Source organism: Rutidosis leptorrhynchoides, chromosome 7 (genome assembly GCF_046630445.1).
Source record: "Rutidosis leptorrhynchoides isolate AG116_Rl617_1_P2 chromosome 7, CSIRO_AGI_Rlap_v1, whole genome shotgun sequence".
Taxonomy (NCBI): Eukaryota; Viridiplantae; Streptophyta; class Magnoliopsida; order Asterales; family Asteraceae; genus Rutidosis; species Rutidosis leptorrhynchoides.
Window position 1 is genome coordinate 59,076,368 of NC_092339.1, and position 24,413 is coordinate 59,100,780.

Here is a 24,413-nt window from a genome sequence, read left to right on the forward strand (position 1 = left end):
TTGTAGTTGCGATTGATGTTGCGATTATTGGGATAATTGTTGCGATTATTGTTGTAATTGTTGTTGTTGTATTGGTGATTCTTATCACCGTTTTCCTCCCACTTTCTTTTGACTTGCTTCACATTGGCCTCTTCAGCAGTCTGTTCTTTAATTCTTTCTTCAATCTGGTTCACTAGTTTGTGAGCCATTCTACATGCCTGTTGTATGGAGGCGGGCTCGTGTGAACTTATATCTTCTTGGATTCTTTCCGGTAATCCTTTCACAAATGCGTCGATCTTCTCTTCCTCATCTTCGAATGCTCCCGGATACAATAAGCACAATTCTGTGAATCGTCTTTCGTACGTGGTAATATCAAATCCTTGGGTTCGTAACCCTCTAAGTTCTGTCTTGAGCTTATTGACCTCGGTTCTGGGACGGTACTTCTCGTTCATCAAGTGCTTGAATGCTGACCACGGTAGTGCGTACGCATCATCTTGTCCCACTTGCTCTAGATAGGTATTCCACCATGTTAACGCAGAACCTGTGAAGGTATGCGTAGCGTACTTCACTTTGTCCTCTTCGGTACACTTACTTATGGCAAACACCGATTCGACCTTCTCGGTCCACCGTTTCAATCCGATCGGTCCTTCGGTTCCATCAAATTCCAAAGGTTTGCAGGCAGTGAATTCTTTGTAGGTGCATCCTACACGATTTCCTGTACTGCCAGATCCAAGGTTATTGTTGGTATGTAGCACAGCCTGTACTGCGGCTATGTTTGAAGCTAGAAAAGTACGGAATTCCTCTTCATTCATATTCACGGTGTGTCGAGTAGTCGGTGCCATTTCCTTCAAAATAGTCAAATGGAACAAGTTAATCATACAGAATATTAAGAGTAGTTAATAGTATTTCGTAGCATAAATCATTTATAAAAGCTTTTTCTTCATATTAGCATTTTATAAGTTTAAATTCGGGTAGTACCTACCCGTTAAGTTCATACTTAGTAGCTAATATACAATTCAACTACTACAATTCTATATGAAAAACTGATTGTAATAATATTTCGCGTTCAAACTTTTATACAATATTTTACAAACTTACAATACCGCTTATTTTACATAAAGCATGAAATATAGCACACAATAACTTTGATACAAGATAGTTGTGAAGATAATTCTAGCTAGTACACAAGTCGTTCAGCAAAGGCAATAAAGACACGTAATTCATACATCCAGAAACAAGTCATGCATTCTGGTTTTACTAGGACTACTTCCCATCCTTGGTCTTGTGGAACATAACCGTTATGGCCGTTGATAAGACAGCGTGTTGTAACATCGTCAAAGGGACGAGGGTTACGTAATGACCAACAGTCTCGTAATAACCTAAAAACCTCATTTCTTACCCCAATTACCGACTCCGTCACTTGTGGGAACGTTTTGTTTAATAGTTGTAGCCCGATGTTCTTGTTCTCACTTTGGTGAGAAGCGACCATTACTAACCCGTAAGCATAACATGCTTCTTTATGTTGCATGTTAGCCGCTTTTTCTAAATCACGAAGTCCTATATTCGGATATACTGAGTCAAAATAATTTCTTAACCCGTTGCGTAAAATAGCATTTGGGTTCCCCACAATATATGTGTCAAAGTAAACACATCGTAACTTATGGATTTCCCAATGTGATATCCCCCATCTTTCGAACGAAAGCCTTTTATAAACCAAGGCATTCTTGGAACGTTCTTCGAATGTCTTACAAACTGATCTCGCCTTAAATAGTTGTGCCAAGGAATTCTGACCGACTCTAGACAAGATTTCATCAATCATGTCTCCGGGTAGGTCTCTTAAAATATTGGGTTGTCTATCCATTTTGTGTTTTTATACTGTAAAATAGACAAGAGTTAGATTCATAAAAAAATACTTATTAATACAAGCAATTTTTTTTTTACATATATCATAAAGCATAAGCACACTATATTACATATATTACACCACACGAATACAACTATCTTATTCCGACTCGCTCGTTTCTTCTTGTTCGGTTTTGGTTCGTTTTGCCAAGTTTCTAGGGATATATGATGTTCCCCTAATACGAGCCGTCGTTGTCCACATTGGTTTAGAAAAACCTGGTGGTTTAGAGGTTCCCGGGTCATTGTTACAACTTAAGGACTTCGGGGGTTGACGATACATATAAAGTTCATCGGGGTTGGAATTAGATTTCTCTATTTTTATGCCCTTTCCCTTATTATTTTCTTTTGCCTTTTTAAATTCAGTTGGGGTAATTTCTATAACATCATCGGAATTCTCGTCGGAATCTGATTCATCGGAGAATTGGTAATCCTCCCAATATTTTGCTTTCTTGGCGGAAACACCATTGACCATAATTAACCTTGGTCGGTTGGTTGAGGATTCTCTTTTACTTAACCGTTTTATTATTTCCCCCACCGGTTCTATTTATTCTTTCGGTTCCGATTCTTCTTCCGGTTCCGATTCTTCTTCCGGTTCTGACTCTTCTTCCGGTTCCTCTTCGGGAACTCGTGAATCAGTCCACGAATCATTCCAATTTACATTTGACTCTTCATTATTATTAGGTGAGTCAATGGGACTTGTTCTAGAGGTAGACATCTATCACATAATATCAAACACGTTAAGAGATTAATATATCACATAATATTCATATGTTAAAAATATATAGTTTCCAACAAAAATGTTAGGCAATCATTTTTAAAGAAAACACGGTCGAAGTCCAGACTCACTAATGCATCCTAACAAACTTGATAAGACACACTAATGCAAATTTTCTGGTTCTCTAAGACCAACGCTCGGATACCAACTGAAATGTCCCGTTCTTATTGATTAAAAACGTTCCATATTAAAAACGGGACATTTAATCAATTAATATGGAACGTTTTTAATCAATAAGAACGGGACATTTCAGTTGGTATCCGAGCGTTGGTCTTAGAGAACCAGAAAATTTGCATTAGTGTGTCTTATCGAGTTTGTTAGGATGCATTAGTGAGTCTGGACTTCGACCGTGTTTTCTTTAAAAATGATTGCCTAACATTTTTGTTGGAAACTATATATTTTTAACATATGAATATTATGTGATATATTAATCTCTTAACGTGTTTGATATTATGTGATAGATGTCTACCTCTAGAACAAGTCCCATTGACTCACCTAATAATAATAAAGAGTCAAATGTAAATTGGAATGATTCGTGGACTGATTCACGAGTTCCCGAAGAGGAACCAGAAGAAGAGTCAGAACCGGAAGAAGAATCGGAACCGGAAGAAGAATCGGAACCGAAAGAATAAATAGAACCGGTGGGGGAAATAATAAAACGGTTAAGTAAAAGAGAATCCTCAACCAACCGACCAAGGTTAATTATGGTCAATGGTGTTTCCGCCGAGGAAGCAAAATATTGGGAGGATTACCAATTCTCCGATGAATCAGATTCCGACGAGAATTCCGATGATGTTATAGAAATTACCCCAACTGAATTTAAAAAGGCAAAAGAAAATAATAAGGGAAAGGGCATAAAAATAGAGAAATCTAATTCCAACCCCGATGAACTTTATATGTATCGTCAACCCCCGAAGCCCTTAAGTTGTAACAATGACCCGGGAACCTCTAAACCACCAGGTTTTTCTAAACCGTTGTGGAAAATGACAGCTCGTATTAGGGGAACATCATATATCCCTAGAAACTTGGCAAAACGAACCAAAACCGAAGAAGAAGAAACGAGCGAGTCGGAATAAGATAGTTGTATTCGTGTGGTGTAATATATGTAATATAGTGTGCTTATGCTTTATGATATATGTAAAAATTGCTTGTATTAATAAGTAATTTTTTTTATGAATCTAACTCTTGTCTATTTTACAGTATAAAAATACAAAATGGATAGACAACCCAATATTTTAAGAGACCTACCCGGAGACATGATTGATGAAATCTTGTCTAGAGTCGGTCAGAATTCTTCGGTACAACTATTTACGGCGAAATCAGTTTGTAAGACATTCGAAGAACGTTCCAAGAATGTCTTGGTTTATAAGATACTTTCGTTTGAAAGATGGGGGATATCACATTGGGAAACCCATAAGTTATGATGTGTTTACTTTGACGCATATATTGCGGGGAACCCAATTGCTATTTTACGCAACGGGTTAAGAAATTATTTTGACTCAATGTATCCGAATATAGGACTTCATGATTTAGAAAAAGCGGCTAACATACAACATAAAGAAGCATGCTATGCTTACGGGTTAGTAATGTTCGCTTCTCACCAAAGTGAGAAAAAGAACATCGGGCTACAACTATTAAACAAAACGTTCCCACAAGTGACGGAGTCGGTAATTGGGGTAAGAAATGAGGTTTTTAGGTTATTACGAGACTGTTGGTCATTACGTAATCCTCGTCCCTTTGACGACGTTACAGCACGCTGTCTTATCAACGGCCATAACGGTTATGTTCCACAAGACCAAGGATGAGAAGTAGTCCTAGTAAAACCAGAATGCATGACTTGTTTCTGGACGTATGAATTACGTGTCTTTATTGCCTTTGCTGAACGACTTGTGTACTAGCTAGAATTATCTTCACAACTATCTTGTATCAAAGTTATTGTGTGCTATATTTCACGCTTTATGTAAAATAAGCGGTATTGTAAGTTTGTAAAATATTGTATAAAAGTTTGAACGCGAAATATTATTATAATCAGTTTTTCATATAGAATTGTAGTAGTCGAATTGTATATTAGCTACTAAGTATGAACTTAACGGGTAGGTACTACCCGAATTTAAACTTATAAAATGCTAATATGAAGAAAAAGCTTTTATAAATGAGTTCATATTATGCTACGAAATACTATTAACTACTCTTAATATTCTGTATGATTAACTTGTTCCGTTTGACTATTTTGAAGGAAATGGCACCGACTACTCGACACACCGTGAATATGAATGAAGAGAAATTCCGTACTTTTCTAGCTTCAAACATAACCGCAGTACAGGCTACGCTACATACCAACCGTAACCTTGGATCTAGCAGTATAGGAAATCGTGTAGGATGCACCTACAAAGAATTCACTGCCTGCAAACCTTTGGAATTTGATGGAACCGAAGGACCGATCGGATTGAAATGGTGGACCGAGAAGGTCGAATCGGTGTTTGCCATAAGTAAGTGTACTGAAGAGGACAAAGTGAAGTACGCTACGCATACCTTCACAGGTTCTGCGTTAACATGGTGGAATACCTATCTAGAGCAAGTGGGACAAGATGATGCGTACGCACTACCGTGGTCAGCATTCAAGCACTTGATGAACGAGAAGTACCGTCCCAGAACCGAGGTCAATAAGCTCAAGACAGAACTTAGAGGGTTACGAACCCAAGGATTTGATATTACCACGTACGAAAGACGATTCACAGAATTGTGCCTATTGTGTCCGGGAGCGTTCGAAGATGAGGAAGAGAAGATCGACGCGTTTGTGAAAGGATTACCGGAAAGAATCCAAGAAGATATAAGTTCACACGAGCCCGCCTCCATACAACAGGCATGTAGAATGGCTCACAAACTAGTGAACCAGATTGAGGAAAGAATTAAAGAACAGACGGCTGAAGAGGCCAATGTGAAGCAAGTCAAAAGAAAGTGGGAGGAAAACGGTGATAAGAATCACCAATACAACAACAACAGCAATTACAATAATAATCGCAACAATTATCCCAACAATCGCAACATCGATCGCAACTACAACAAACGGCCCAACAACAACAACAACAACAACAGAAACTATAACAATCATCCCAACAACAATAACAACCGCAACAACAACAACAACAATCAGAAGCAGCTATGCCAAAGGTGTGAAAAGTATCACTCGGGGTTATGCACCAAATTTTGCAACAAGTGTAAAAGAAATGGTCATAGCGCGGCGAAGTGTGAGGTCTACGGACCAGGGGTTAACAGAACGAAAGGAATAAATGGTGTCGGAATGAGTAATGGCGGAGCAAGTAGTGTCGGAGCAAGTTATGCCAATGTAGTTTATTATAAATGTGGAAAACTGGGCCACATTATTAGAAATTGCCCGAACCAAGAGAACACGAATGGACAAGGCCGCAGAAGAGTTTTCAATATTAATGCGGCAGAGGCACAGGAAGACCCGGAACTTGTTACGGGTACGTTTCTTATTGACAATAAATCTGCTTACGTTTTATTTTATTCGGGTGCGGATAGAAGCTATATGAGTAGAGATTTTTGTGCTAAATTAAGTTGTCCATTGACGCCGTTGGATAGTAAATTTTTACTCGAATTAGCAAACGGTAAATTAATTTCAGCAGATAATATATGCCGGAATCGAGAAATTAAACTGGGTAGCGAAATATTTAAGATTGATTTGATACCAGTAGAGTTAGGGAGTTTTGATGTAATAGTTGGCATGGACTGGCTGAAGAAGGTGAAAGCAGAGATCGTATGTTATAAAAATGCAATTCGCATTGTACGAGAAGAAGGAGAACCCTTAATGGTGTACGGAGAAAAGGGCAACATGAAGTTACATCTTATTAGTAATTTGAAGGCACAAAAACTAATAAGAAAAGGTTGCTATGCTGTTCTAGCACACGTCGAGAAAGTACAAACTGAAGAAAAGAGCATCAATGATGTTCCCGTTGCAAAAGAATTTCCCGATGTATTTCCGAAAGAATTACCGGGACTACCTCCACATCGATCTGTTGAATTTCAAATAGATCTTATACCAGGAGCTGCACCAATAGCTCGTGCTCCTTATAGACTCGCACCCAGCGAGATGAAAGAACTGCAACGCCAACTGCAAGAACTATTAGAACGTGGTTTCATTCGACGAAGCACATCACCATGGGGAGCTCCTGTTTTGTTTGTCAAGATGAAGGATGGTACATTTAGGTTGTGTATTGACTACAGAGAGTTGAACAAACTTACCATCAAAAACCGTTATTCACTGCCAAGAATTGACGACTTATTTGATCAACTACAAGGCTCGTTGATTTATTCGAAGATCAATTTACGTTCTGGATATCATCAAATGCGAGTAAAGGAGGATGATATTCCAAAAACTGCAGGACGCGTTATGGTCATTACGAGTTTATGGTTATGCCGTTTGGATTGACTAACGCACCAGCTGTGTTCACGGACCTTATGAACCGAGTGTGTGGGCCATATCTTGACAAGTTTGTCATTGTTTTCATCGATGACATAATTATTTACTCAAAGAATGATCAAGAGCACGAAGAACATTTGAGAAAAGTGCTAGAAGTATTGAGGAAAGAAAAACTGTACGCTAAGTTTTCAAAGTGTGCATTTTGGTTGGAAGAAGTTCAATTCCTCGGTCACATAGTGAACAAAGAAGGTATCCAGGTGGACCCGGCAAAGATCGAAACCGTTGAAAAGTGGGAAACCCCAAAAACTCCGAAGCATATACATCAATTTTTAGGATTGGCTGGTTACTACAGAAGATTCATCCAAGATTTCTCCAAAATAGCAAAACCCTTGACTGCATTAACGCATAAAGGGAAGAAATTTGAATGGAAGGATGAACAAGAGAAGGCATTCCAATTATTGAAGAAAAAGCTAACTACGGCACCTATATTGTCATTGCCTGAAGGGAATGATGATTTTGTGATTTATTGTGACGTATCAAAGCAAGGTCTCGGTTGTGTATTAATGCAACGGACGAAGTTGATTGCTTATGCGTCTAGACAATTGAAGATTCACGAGCAAAATTATACGACGCATGATTTGGAATTAGGCGCGGTTGTTTTTGCATTAAAGACTTGGAGGCATTACTTATATGGGGTCAAAAGTATTATATATACCGACCACAAAAGTCTTCAACACATATCTAATCAGAAACAACTGAATATGAGGCAGCGTAGGTGGATTGAATTGTTGAATGATTACGACTTTGAGATTCATTACCACCCGGGGAAGGCAAATGTGGTAGCCGACGCCTTGAGCAGAAAGGACAGAGAACCCATTCGAGTAAAATCTATGAATATAATGATTCACACTAACCTTACTACTCAAATAAAGGAGACGCAACAAGGAGTTTTAAAAGAGGGAAATTTAAAGGATGAAATACCCAAAGGATCGGAGAAGCATCTTAATATTCGGGAAGACGGAACCCGGTATAGGGCTGAAAGAATTTGGGTACCAAAATTTGGAGATATGAGAGAAATGGTACTTAGAGAAGCTCATAAAACCAGATACTCAATACATCCTGGAACGGGGAAGATGTACAAGGATCTTAAGAAACATTTTTGGTGGCCAGGTATGAAAGCCGATATTGCTAAATATGTAGGAGAATGTTTGACGTGTTCTAAGGTCAAAGCTGAACATCAGAAACCATCAGGTCTACTACAACAACCTGAAATCCCGGAATGGAAATGGGAAAACATTACCATGGATTTCATTACTAAATTGCCAAGGACTGCAAGTGGTTATGATACTATTTAGGTAATAGTTGATCGTCTCACCAAGTCAGCACACTTCCTGCCAATAAGAGAAGATGACAAGATGGAGAAGTTAGCACGACTGTATTTGAAGGAAGTCGTCTCCAGACATGGAATACCAATCTCTATTATCTCTGATAGGGATGGCAGATTTATTTCAAGATTCTGGCAGACATTACAGCAAGCATTGGGAACTTGTCTAGACATGAGTACTGCCTATCATCCACAAACTGATGGGCAGAGCAAAAGGACGATACAAACGATTGAATACATGCTACGAGCTTGTGTTATTGATTTCGGAAACAGTTGGGATCGACATCTACCATTAGCAGAATTTTCCTACAACAACAGCTACCATTCAAGCATTGAGATGGCGTCGTTTGAAGCACTTTATGGTAGAAAGTGCAGGTCTCCGATTTGTTGGAGTGAAGTGGGGGATAGACAGATTACGGGTCCGGAGATAATACATGAAACTACCGAGAAAATCACCCAAATTCAACAAAGATTGAAAACCGCCCAGACTGGACAAAAGAGCTACGCGGACAGTAAAAGAAAAGATATAGAGTTTGAAATTGGAGAAATGGTCATGCTTAAGGTTTCACCTTGGAAAGGCGTTGTTCGATTTGGTAAACGGGAGAAACTAAATCCAAGGTACATTGGACCATTCAAGATTATAGATCGTGTCGGACCAGTAGCTAACCAACTGGAGCTACCTCAACAACTCGCGGCTATACATAACACTTTCCACATCTCAAATTTGAAGAAATGTTTTGCTAAAGAAGATCTCACTATTCCGTTGGACGAAATCCAAATCAATGAAAAACTTCAATTCATTGAAGAACCCGTTGAAATAATGGATCGTGAGGTTAAGAGACTTAAACAAAACAAGATACCGATTGTTAGGGTTTGATGGAATGCTTGTAGAGGACCCGAGTTCACCTGGGAGAGTGAAGATCAGATGAAGAAGAAATACCCGCATTTATTTCCAGAAGATACGTCAACACCTCCAACTGCTTAAAATTTCGGGACGAAATTTATTTAACGGGTAGGTACTGTAGTGACCCGAACTTTTCCATGTTTATATATATATTAAATGAAATTGTTATTTACATGATTAAGTGTTTCCAACATGTTAAGCAATCAAACTTGTTAAGACTTGATTAATTGAAATAGGTTTCATATAGACAATTGACCACCCAAGTTGACCGGTGATTCAAGAACGTTAAAACTTGTAAAAACTATACGATGACATATATATGGTTATATATATAGTTAACATGATTTTATTATAAGTATGTATCTCATTAGGTATTTTAACAATGAGTTATATACATAAAAATGAGACTATTAATTTAAGAAACTCGAAAACGATATATATAACGATTATCGTTATAACAACGTCTTACTAGGTACATATGAATCATATTAAGATATTGATACACTTGGTTAATTATGTTAAATGATAAGTAAATATATTATTAAGTGTATTAATAATGAAATACATATGTAAAAATAAGACTACTAACTTAATGATTTCGAAACGAGACATATATGTAACGATTATCGTTGTAACGACATTTAACTGTATATATATCATACTAAGATATATTATATATCATAATATCATGATAATATAACAATTTAACATCTCATTTGTTATAATAAACAATGGGTTAACAACATTCAACAAGATCATTAACCTAAAGGTTTCAAAACAACGTTTACATGTAACGACTAACGATGACTTAACGACTCAGTTAAAATGTATATACATGTAGTGTTTTAATATGTATTCATACACTTTTAAAAGACTTCAAGACACTTATCAAAATACTTCTACTTAACAAAAATGCTTACAATTACATCCTCGTTCAGTTTCATCAACAATTCTACTCGTATGCACCCGTATTCGTACTCGTACAATACACAGCTTTTAGATTTATGTACTATTGGTATATACACTCCAATGATCAGCTCTTAGCAGCCCATGTGAGTTTCATTTGCTCCATTTTTACTCATTACATTTTTGAGCTGAGAATACATGCAAATGCTTTATTAACTGTTTTACAATATTTATATGTGTGAGTTTCATTTGCCTTTTTACCCTTTATATTTTTGGGCTGAGAATACATGCGCAATTTTATAAATGATTTACAAAATAGACACAAGTACGTGAAACTACATTCTATGGTTGAATTATCGAAATCGAATATGCCCCTTTTTATTAAGTCTGGTAATCTAAGAATTAGGGAACAGACTCCCTAATTGACGCGAATCCTAAAGATAGATCTATCGGGCCCAACAAGCCCCATCCAAAGTACCGGATGCTTTAGTACTTCGAAATTTATATCATGTCCGAAGGAGGATCCCGAAATGATGGGGATATTCTTATATGCATATTGTGAATGTCGGTTACCAGGTGTTCACCATATGAATGATTTTTATCTCTATGTATGGGATGTGTATTGAAATATGAAATCTTGTGGTCTATTGTTACGATTTGATATATATATAGGTTAAACCTATAACTCACCAACATTTTTGTTGACGTTTAAAACATGTTTATTCTCAGGAGAATACTAAGAGCTTCCGCTGTTGCATACTAAAATAAGGACAAGATTTGGAGTCCATGTTTGTATGATATTGTGTAAAAACTGCATTCAAGAAACTGATTTCGATGTAACATATTTGTATTGTAAACCATTATGTAATGGTCGTGTGTAAACAGGATATTTTAGATTATCATTATTTGATAATCTACGTAAAGATTTTTAAACTTTTATTTATGAAATAAAGGTTATGGTTTGTTTTAAAAATGAATGCAGTCTTTGAAAAACGTCTCATATAGAGGTCAAAACCTCGCAACGAAATCAATTAATATGGAACGTTTTTAATCAATAAGAACGGGACATTTCAGAATTAAACGAAAATTGGTAATTTTGGACAGCCCACTTTCCATGCTTTAAGCCCCGCCGTGGCTAGAGGAGCCGCGCCGCGGCTTAACGCTAAAAAAAAATGCTGGTCTGTTTCATGTATATGCTCGAACCAAACTTGAAACAAACATAACTTATGAACCGTAAACATTCAAAATACGTATCTTATATCATTGGAAATGTAATTTAACAAGGAATACAACTAAACACATTTCATTAAACAAAAACATCATTTACAATAACCAAAATCTCGCCGAAAGATCATTATTTAACGTTTCAAGCTCAAAAATGCAAATGGTGATTCGGGAATCCAATTTACACATACGATACGCCGTTACGAAGGTAATTAAACATACAATACAACTAAACACTTAGTAACAAAATTTCATAGCATTTAATGTATCAAAATTCATATTCAAGGTTACTAAACCCTAACCAAAAATCATGAATTCAACAATTTTTGTTTATGAAGTTTTTCTAAGTCAACCAACATACCAAAACGAAGCTATTGATGCTAGTAACACATTTAATACATGAACTTAAACATTTAATCAACATTTAATCACCCAAAATCAAAGATTAAGCACACCCATTTCAAGTTCATGCTAGTTACTCAAAACAACAAATCGAGCAAACTAAACACACATTCATGTTAGACTTGAGCCATAGACACTAATTAACACCATTTCTAGTCAAAAACACTAAGAACATGAAATCTAGAGTTTTAGAAATGTTACCCAAATGAGATGAAATTGGTATCAAATTGTAGAGGATGAAGAGAGGATTCCAAATATGTAATTTGTTTTGCTGTAAGCTCCCTAGATCGAATTTGGATGATGATTTAATGAATTTGGAAGTTGAGAGAAAAAATGGAAGAAAAGAAAGACAGAAAGAGAAGAGTGATTGAATGAGTGGTGGTGGTGGGATTGACTAGTTGACCTAGTCAACTAGTTTGATCTCTTGGCAAGTTTAGTCCCTCGAATTTAAAAGCGGGTGTGTGAATTAACCAAACGAATATTTTAAAACGCTAGAGTAAGGGAGAGATGTTATAATCAAATAACGGAAATATTAAGAACATTATTTAACGAAAGACACGAATTTAGATAACAAAAGATATTATCTTAAAAAGACGGTGTTAAAAATAAATTTAACGGAAAAACGCGGGATGTTACATTACCTACACCTTAAAAGAAATTTCATCCCGAAATTTGGTTGGAAGTAGTAGTCGTTGTTTCTTCCTCGAGATCTTGCATTACAAATTCTACGAATAAGTGAAGGTACTTCCTTGGGCATTTCAACGAACTTGACAGTCGGGATTTTTCATCGTTTTAAAGTTTAGTTTCACGATTCAATACTTCAATCGGTCCTCCTAGGAAGGGAAGTCTGGCATCGATAGTAAGCTCATCGAAAAGAATAACAAGTTCTTGTTTCGCAAGACACTTCTTCAAGTTTGATACACGGAATGTAGGATGAACGGAGCTCAATTGAGTCGAAAGATCGAAACGGTAAGCAACGGGTCCAAAACGCCCCAAGATTTTTAAAAGGATCAAAATATCATGGATTTAGCTTTTTACATTTCCCGAAACGGATTACACCTTTCCAAGGTGCAACTTTTAACGTTATACGGTCACCCGCTTGGAATTTGAGAGGTTTACGTCTAACATTGGCATAGCTCCCTTGGCGACTACGGGCCGTATTGAGCCTTTCTTGAATTTGAATGATCTTAACGGCTACTTCATGAATGAGTTCGAGTCCGGTGGTTTGCATGTCACCTAATTCGGTTCAACAATTTAGAAAATGACAATTGTGGCTGTATGAGTTTTTGAAAGGTGTGGCATTAAGACTCGAATGATAACTATTGTAGTAAGAGAATTCGGCTAAGGATAAAATACAAGTTCATATTATGGTTTCCAAGGTTTGAATCGTATGTTTGCTTGGTCCTTCGGGTTGTGGTTGATGTGCTGTACTCATGTCTAAACGTGGTCCCAAGGCTTTTTGTAAGTCTAGAAGTGGAACGAACATCTCGATTCGAAACGAGGTACAGTTCTTTAAGATATATTTGAACAAGTTCGTTAGGACTTGAAAACGTTAGTTAGAACAAGTTTCCCAAGAAATTCGCACCGCGAAAGATTTATCGGTTTCCAAAAATGTTTGTTAGAGCAAGTTTCTTATCGGGTTCTGAAAAAAAACTTTCATTAGGACTACTCACCCTCGGGGCGAATACTAGCATAACGTGAAGAGTCTCTCTCTCCGTTGAGAATTTAGAATAAGGATTTCCCTATACGGAAGTACGAGTGTAATGCGAGAGAAGTTTCCACCTCGATGTGAGAATATCAAGCATATTGTAGTTCGTCGATAAAACTTGTGTGAAAACGAGATAGTGTACACGTGTAACATATGTTTGAAGTTGAAAGAATTTGTCATTCATTCGGAAGCATAAACATGGTTCGACAATAATTTAAGGTGTGTCCTTGTATGGTTGTTATCAATATTCTTGGAGTTTTTGGATGTCCAACAAGAAAAATGAAATCATGTACATGGCACATGGTGGTGATTAGGTTGATCGAGTCCAATCACCATTACGTATCATTAGAACTTTGGTATGACTTACCTCAATATAACCACGTTGATCGAGTGTCGTTATTTTACGTTAACTCATACCTCCATTCCCACATCAGTCCATCGAATCAAGTTCATGTGATTGTGAAGTTTTAAAATGAACAAAGTGTAACGACATCTCTCACGTGACTCGTATTGAATCGTAAGAATTAGTGCAACTCTGAAGAAGCGTTTCCCGAGGAAAGTGTATAAATGATTGTTCACGTCAATGCGGTTCAAGTCAAACAATAATGTATTTTGGTACGAGAAGTGTAACAAATCATGATAACGAATAGTACGCAACCGTAGTGATAAGCATTGATGACGATACTCACCTAGAGTAGTGATGGTAGTAACAAGAAGTGGTAGATAGTAAGAAACACCGGTGTGACACCGATAGTAAGTTGAGACGGTTGGCGAATAACAACGTGGGAGACAGAGTTCCTGTGATGACCCGAAAATTTCTGACCAAATTTAAACTTAATCTTTGTATGATTAACATTTCTGACACGATAAGCAAAGTCTGTAAAACTGAATCTCAAAATATTTGAACTACTTTCATATATTCAAATACCTTTCGGTTGTTCTTGACAATTCGCGAACAATTATATGTATATAGATACATATATATATATATATATATATATATATATATATATATATATATATATATATATATATATATATATATATATATATATATACTATAACTTGAAAACGTAACAATGTATTAATTGTTTGATACCGTACATTAAACTTATTAGTTTAAATATTTATTTGAATATATATGATAAGTAGGAATATTAATTGTATGAATAACTTGCGACGTATATTTTAAAACGTGTTTAAAAATATTGAGAAAAGATATTAACTTGGTTATGAAACGTTTGATAAATACTATTATATTGATAAATAACGAGACAATGATTTATAGAAGTAAATGACCAAAACACTCGAAAGATTAAGATATACTTTGAGTGATATAGTTTATGGATAATTTAAGGCTATATTTTGACAAAGGTACGTGTCACAAAACGTAAAATGCAAGTTTTCTAAGTGTACAAAAATGCGTTCGAGAAACCGAAACCGGGACATAAGTCGAGTAACAACGTACGAGTCATCGGAACGAAAATTATAGGTCAACTATGCACATGAATTTAATATAATATATAATTAATTATATAAATTAAATATATTATATATATATTTAAATAATATGTCGACAAACAAGAAAACAAAAGTTTGTGAGCTGGATCAGAGGGCCATGCGATCGCATGGCCTTGAAGCACAAATCTCATGCGATCGCATGGGGTGCTTTTTCAGAAAAGTATCTATAAATTGCATGATTCTGGTTCAGTTTTCTCACACTCTTTATATTACTCCGTATTACTTATGTTATTTATTTAATTTATTATTTATAATTATTATAATTATTATTAATATTAAGATTATTATTATTAATCTTATTATTAATAGTATTAGTATTATTATTTTTACGATACAAAAATAATAATATATATAAAATATCACGACGGAGGGATGTCCAAATGATTTCGAAACGGGTTTTCGAGCAAGCTAGAGCTAAGGAAATTATGGGTTATTGTCAAGGAGGTTATGGGTAATATTCGGGGGTATATTTGTGAATCAAACCTAGTGTTTATCATCTCTGTTGCGTCTACGTACTTTCCTACAATATTAAATCTCAATATTGATACGTAAGCACTCATATTTTATCTTTTATATATTAATTGTGTATCCATATCTAGTGCTCGAGTATATATATTTATACATGCTTGTATGCTAAATTTCGTCGTTAAATAGTTTATAATGAATCACGAATTAAATACATATATTACTGGTAAAAGGTATATGATATACATGTTTTTGGAAAGCTGGCGAAAAATCAATGACTTTTCATTTAGATATCGAATAGTTTCGATGAACGGATTAAAAGATATGATCAACTGAATTATGATTGACGTTAATTGAAATTGCTTTTGAATCTGCAATTAAGATTTAAACAACTTGTTTGTAAGATTGATAAATTGGATTTTCAAATATTACCAGCCGGGTAAATGAATCCTTATATAAGGTACGTCTCGTTTTGTTAAACAACTGTCAAAATTGACTTTTTGAAATGACTTTGGATAACTTTTGTATGTCGATATCGAGCATTAGGATTGTGATACACTATGACCTGACCTAGCTTGATAGACATTTATTGACCAACATATGTTCTCTAGGTTGAGATCTACAGTTATTTGGTAATCCGAGTTTCGATCATATTTTGGTGAACGACTTTATATGCTGCTAAGGTAAGTATCATTTGCTCCCTTTTTAATTGCTTTTGCAATCTATATTTTTGGGCTGAGAATACATGCACTTTATTTTAAACGTAATGGATACAAGTACATACTAAATTCTACACCGAGTTTGAACCGAAAATCCCTTAGCTTTGGTAACTAGTAACTGCCAGTTATAAGAACTGGTGGGCGCGAGTAGTTATATATGGATCCATAGGGCTTGATATCCCCGTCTGAGCTAGAGCACTAGCCTTTTAACGGACGTATGCTATTTGAGAAGCGTACACGTTGGTTTGCGTGTACTATTAAGATGATTATACAAAGGGTACAAATTATATATACATTAAGTTTAGTTACCAGGGTGCTCAATCTTGTAGAATATTTGATAAACGTTTCTGGATGAAACAACTGAAATCTTGTGATCCACTTTTATATACAGATTATGCGAAACACTAAAACTATGAACTCACCAACCTTTGTATTGACACTTGTTAGCATGTTTATTCTCAGGTTCCTAGAAGTCTTCCGCTGTTTGCTTATATGTTAGACAAGCTATGTGCATGGAGTCTTACATGACATATTTATCAAGGAAACGTTGCATTCACCAAATCATCACCATGTATCTTATTTTGACTGCATTGTCAATGGAAGTACTATTGTAAACTATTATTTACGATGATTGTCTATATGTAGAAATCATCAGATGTCGAAAACCTTTGATTTAAATATTCATTTATAGTGTGTCTTTTCAAAAGAATGCAATGTTTACAAAACGTATCATATAAAGGTCAAATACCTCGCAATGAAATCGATGAATGACGTGTCCGTCCATATAGATTTGGAGCAATCGTCACAGTTGGTATCAGAGCAAGGTTCTAGTGAACCAGGTCTTGCATTAGTGTGTCTAACTGATAATTGTTAGGATGCATTCGTAAGTCTGGACTTCGACCGTAGCTGCATGTCAAAAGTTTTGCTTATCATTTTTTTTGTCGGAAATTACCTGTTTATCATTCTTAAGTCTAGACACGTTTTCCTGCATTTATTTCATAAATAGTGCATAGACAAAAATTCATATCTTAGCGTATCTGTTACTGTAAACTTTTCCTGACATCTTTCGAAAATTTCTCCGTGATTTATGAAATTTGGTATTATATATACATATGTAAATTATGTATTGAAGAATACCAAACTAAATTCTATAATCTAATTCATAAAAAAAAAAAATTCATCTCCCTAATTATACAAGATGGATCCCGTATCTAGTTCAAATTCTTTAAACTCTGACAGCTATTCCGATATGGATATTCAACTGAATTCCGAAGACAGTGTAACTGGAATGGATCAACCAATTAGCCATCATCTATTCTGGATGAATTGGGGATGGGTTCGTAGTCTACTTAATCATTGGAGACAAGAAGAAGGTGATCCATTCCATCCACCACATTGCCCTCTTGGCGAAGAACCTGAAGCACTTACCGGCGAACCTGTTCGAGACACCATTTTCTCTCTCATTTCCAGAGTATCTCGTCACGATAATATACTATCTCAAATTCTGGATCTTATTCATCCGCTCGTCCGAACCGCCAATCATCCTGGTGTAGTAGAAGAAGTCAACGAGCTTCGCGCTCGGGTAGTGGCTTTGGAGAATATGGTGCAAAGGTTACAAGAACCAGCAGCATCACCGGAATCAACAGTACCACCGACAAGAACACCAACAGTACCATTACCAACACCAACAACATCCGCATCGCAAACCTCAACTTCACAATCTGTCCCACGAGCATCAACGTCATACGCACCGTAGTTACCAAGAAATACCAGCAACAATAACCGATGAAGTATTAACTCATTTCCCCTGAAGAAATTTTATGTATATTTAATATATATGAATTTTGAAATTAAAATAAATCTTTTCGTACTAAGCTATTACGTGTGAATCTTAACTGGTAGGTACTACTCGGTTAGTTCATATTACTAATATGCAATGATGTACATCCTTCCTTAACAACTTAACCATTGTTAACTACAATCTCTATTTCAACTTAATGAATTCCATTTCATAATAAACCAAGTGTATTATTCAATTACATAATTGATTTTACATTTTCATTTTCGATGTACTCGAAACTTTCCAGAAAACATCATATGTGCCTTGTAAGGTTCACAAAAATTCCACGAACACCAACATCCTTCACCGAGGAATATCAATAAGAATAATTAATGAAGTATTGATTTCATTAGTGAAATACTCCACGAAGATTATGTAATCTCTAATGTTTTAGAGATTATTCATTTCTAATTCAAGCCAAAAATCAAATGAGCTTAATATAATTTTAACTCATTTAATCTAAATTACATCTGAAGAAAATATACTTACAGATATTTTCATAAAGACTGTAATGAAAAATTCTTTTGTACAAAATATTATTTGTGAAATCTTTAACGGGTAGGTAATACTCGGAAAATATATAAGTTTACAATTAATATGTTACGATGTACATTCTTCAACTGTGATTCAAAAATTATTAACAATGCTCACAACGATATACAATCGTTTTCATACAAATTCAATTACATATTCTGATATTAACGGATCAGAATCCAAGTCATAACTCTGAACCGGTGACATCATTCTTAGATCTCTACATCTTTCAAAGTTATACTTTGACTTCAAAACTGTGCTAGAACATCACTTCTATTCATAAACCCAGAAAAAAAATGTATATATATATATATATATATATATATATATATATATATATATATATATATATATATATATTTGTATCGTTCAAAATTCTAGAACATCATATGTATCTTGACAATTACAATCTTCATGCAAACCCTTCAAACTTTTGAAAACACCTCGGATTGATAACCGACGATTCGGTTATGATAACTTTGAATGCTGATGAAGCAGCAAAAACTGTAAACGACCTTAACATTCAAAAGTTTAATGATAAAGAATAGTGTGTTGGCAAAGCTCAGAAAAAGAGAAGGTTTGGAACTGGAAAACCGATTGAGCAAAGTATGAAAGAGGCTGTGGATAAATCACAAAGACTAAACCTGCCTTCAAAGAATCCAAACGATTCAGTATCTGTTGAAGCCATTAACAAATACCTTACTTCCGAATCTAAACCCTTGCGGACAATATTCTTCATCATCCTCTGATATTAGAAATTCTAAGATATTATCATATCTTTCATTATAAATATCTTCGATATTTCTGAAGATATCTTCATAACTATCATTGTCCGAGATTATTTATCTCTTCACGCTATCTGTGTTATCATAAAAGAAACTGTTTTAGTTTCTAGATTCTGAAAAATTCGAATTTAAAATACAAATGTTTTTGAAGTAGTGTTGGGAACTGAAGCATGAATTAGTATAATATAATGACACTTGATCAACGTGATTATATTACAGTAAGTCATGCTGAGTTTCTAATGGAACGTGATAAAGGTTCACAGATTCCACCCTCATCATGTGCCATGTTACACGACTCTTACATTCTAATCTCTAAATATATCAAGAAAATACATTTCTTGATGATTCGGTCTTTTCCAGATATTCAGATAATTTGACAAATCAAGATCGTGCCATTACAATCTCTTTCTTAGAAAATTAGTTATGTTTATCCAAAACGTCATACCTACGAATTCTGGACCATTATTCGCTTGACTTAAAGTCGGGAAGAGAGAACGGAAGCATGAAGCTCCGAAATATAACGGAGAATATAAAGCCCTATAACAACCCCGAAATTACAAACAGTGTATATCAATGCGTATAGCAATATAAAGACACGGGAGAATGAAAAACACTATAACCCCAAGGTAATGGTAGAAGAAAATAACTTCCTCTGGTGGTAGATGAAAAAAAAGAATGACAGATATGAAAGTTAAGAGTATATCAAGAATCAGAACTGGATGAAGCATTTCACAATCTTTTGAAGTATGAAATGAGGAAGAAGATGTTGGAGTGGTGAAAATAATGAAACGGAAGTAGTTAATTTATAGCGAAATATCAGACATAACAATCGAGGCAGATTACGCATTTAATCAAAGGAAATCGTAATTTCCTTAAATTTCGAAGAATCAAATCTTATTATGAAGATTTTCTATTCCTTAAATTACGGAAACCAATTGTTACTACGTCAAAAGATAAGACGAATCTCCATTTCACTCTATTATGATAACTTCTCTCATACGCTTCGAGTAATTGGATTGTTTTATTCATATTATTCAAACAGTGATAAAACTCTATTTATCGACTCATATACGGCATGAAAACATTTTTATTGTTAGTCATGACGACCTCACTCAAATTTCGGGACGAAATTTCTTTAACGGGTAGGTACTGTGATGACTCGAAAATTTCTGACCAAATTTAAACTTAATCTTTGTATGATTAACATTTCTGACACGATAAGCAAAGTCTGTAAAACTGAATCTCAAAATTTTTGAACTACTTTCATATATTCAAATACCTTTCGGTTGTTCTTGACAATTCGCGAACAATTATATGTATATAGATACATATATATATATATATATATATATATATATATATACTATAACTTGAAAACGTAACAATGTATTAATTTTTTGATACCGTACATTAAACTTATTGGTTTAAATATTTATTTGAATATATATGATAAGTTGGAATATTAATTGTATGAATAACTTGCGACGTATATTTTAAAACATGTTTAAAAATATTGAGAATAGATATTAACTTGGTTATGAAACGTTTGATAAATACTATTATATTGATAAATAACGAGACAATGATTTATAGAAGTAAATGACCAAAACACTCGAAAGATTAAGATATACTTTGAGTGATATAGTTTATGGATAATTTAAGGCTATATTTTGACAAAGGTACGTGTCACGAAACGTAAAATGCAAGTTTTCTAAGTGTACGAAAATGCGTTCGAGAAATCGAAACCGGGACATAAGTCGAGTAACAACGTACGAGTCATCGGAACGAAAATTACAGGTCAACTATGCACATGAATTTAATATAATATATAATTAATTATATAAATTAAATATATTATATATATATTTAAATAATATGTCGACAAATAATAAAACAAAAGTTTGTGAGCTGGGTCAGAGGGCCATGCGATCGCATGGCCTTGAAGCACAAATCTCATGCGATCGCATGGGGTGCTTTTTCAGAAAAGTATCTATAAATTGCACGATTCTGGTTCAGTTTTCTCACACTCTTTATATTACTCCGTATTACTTATGTTATTTATTTAATTTATTATTTATAATTATTATAATTATTATAATTATTATTAATATTAAGATTATTATTATTAATCTTATTATTAATAGTATTAGTATTATTATTTTTACGATACAAAAATAATAATATATATAAAATATCACGACGGAGGGATGTCCAAATGATTTCGAAACGGGTTTTCGAGCAAGCTAGAGCTAAGGAAATTATGGGTTATTGTCAAGGAGGTTATGGGTAATATTCGGGGGTATATTTTTGAATCAAACCTAGTGTTTATCATCTCTGTTGCGTCTACGTACTTTCCTACAATATTAAATCTCAATATTGATACGTAAGCACTCATATTTTATCTTTTATATATTAATTGTGTATCCATATCTAGTGCTCGAGTATATATATTTATACATGCTTGTATGCTAAATTTTGTCGTTAAATAGTTATAATGAATCACGAATTAAATACATATATTACTGGTAAAAGGTATATGATATACATGTTTTTGGAAAGCTGGCGAAAAATCAATGACTTTTCATTTAGATATCGAATAGTTTCGATGAACGGATTAAAAGATATGATCAACTGAATTATGATTGACGTTAATTGAAATTACTTTTGAATCTGCAATTAAGATTTAAACAACTTTTTTGTAAGATTGATAAATTGGATTTTCAAATATTACCAGCCGAGTAAATGAATCCTTATATAAGGTACGTCTCGTTTTGTTAAACAACTGTCAAAATTGACTTTTTGAAACGACTTTGGATAACTTTTGTATGTCGATATCGAGCATTAGGATTGTAATACACTATGACCTGACCTAGCTTGATAGACATTTATTGACCAACATATGTTCTCTAGGTTGAGATCTACAGTTATTTGGTAATCCGAGTTTCGATCACATTTTGGTGAACGACTTTATATGCTGCTAAGGTAAGTTTCATTTACTCCCTTTTTAATTGCTTTTGCAATCTATATTTTTGGGCTGAGAATACATGCACTTTATTTTAAACGTAATGGATACAAGTACATACTAAATTCTACACCGAGTTTGAACCGAAAATCCCTTAGCTTTGGTAGCTAGTAACTGCCGGTTATAAGAACTGGTGGGCGCGAGTAGTTATATATGGATCCATAGGGCTTGATATCCCCGTCCGAGCTAGAGCACTAGCCTTTTAACGGACGTATGCTATTTGAGAAGCGTACACGTTGGTTTGCGTGTACTATTAAGATGATTATACAAAGGGTACAAATTATATATACGTTAAGTTTAGTTACCAGGGTGCTCAATCTTGTAGAATATTTGATAAACGTTTCTGGATGAAACAACTGAAATCTTGTGATCCACTTTTATATACAGATTATGCGAAACACTAAAACTATGAACACACCAACCTTTGTGTTGACACTTGTTAGCATGTTTATTCTCAGGTTCCTAGAAGTCTTCCGCTGTTTGCTTATATGTTAGACAAGCTATGTGCATGGAGTCTTACATGACATATTTATCAAGGAAACGTTGCATTCACCAAATCATCACCATGTATCTTATTTTGACTGCATTGTCAATGGAAGTACTATTGTAAACTATTATTTACGGTGATTGTCTATATGTAGAAATCATCAGATGTCAATAACCTTTGATTTAAATATTCATTTATGGTGTGTCTTTTCAAAAGAATGCAATGTTTACAAAACGTATCATATAAAGGTCAAATACCTCGCAATGAAATCGATGAATGACGTGTCCGTCCATATGGATTTGGAGCAATCGTCACAGTTCCCGAACTAGTGTGACTAATGAAGTCATCGCCATCCTTACGCGTATGAATCTTGAATTTGCGTGTGTTACCAGAAAGTGGTAGAATACGGATTCGTATGATGAAAGTTTGGTACTATTAAGAAGTTTGCCTAAGAAGATTCAATTATAATCCACAAGTAGTTAAGTAAGTGCTATCTATAGCAAATGTATGTTAGAATGCAATAGCTAACTACCCGGTTGTAGTCTAGATTCACTAATGCGTCCTAATGACTCTGTCAGACACACTAATTCATATCTTAGATCCCTACAACCAACGCTCTGATACCATCTGTAACGACCCGAAAAAATCGTCATTGGCGGTGCCGTTAACTTAGGTCCCGTTACGTGGTCGTAGTCCCTAAATGAGACACGTTTGACCAAAATTATGTCGCATTCTCTTGAAACGTACAAGATTTACAAAGTTTTGTTTACCAAACGGTTCGACAACAAGTTTAAGTTTACAAAAGCTATACGACTTGATTATATAACATGTGAATCACGTTGTCAAGTTTTATGCAACAATCAAGTATAAAATAAGATTAGAACGATTGTATAAGTGTTTTGTTAAGTTTGACTAAAATTCAAACTTGATCAAAATCAACGAAAAAGTCAACACATTCGGGTCGGGTCTCGGACAATTTTTCTGAGGTTTTTAGTCATATATAAGCATGTTGGCTAAGTTTCATGTTGATCGGGGGTGCGTAGCATAGTTAGAATTAAATGAAAATTGGTAATTTTAGACATCACACTTTCCACGCTTTAAGCCGCGCCGTGGCTAGAGGTGCCGCGCCGCGGCTTAACACACAAAAAAATGCTGGTCTGTTTCATGTATATGCTCGAACCAAACTTCAAACAAACATAACTTATGAACCGTAAATATTCAAAACACGTATCTTATATCGTTGGAAATGTAATTTAACAAGGAATACAACTAAACACATTTCATTAAATAAAAACATCATTTACAATAACCGAAATCTAACCGAAAGATCATTATTTAACGTTTCAAGCTCAAAATGCAAATGGTGATTCGGGAATCCAATTTACACATACGATACGTCGTTTCGAAGGTAATTA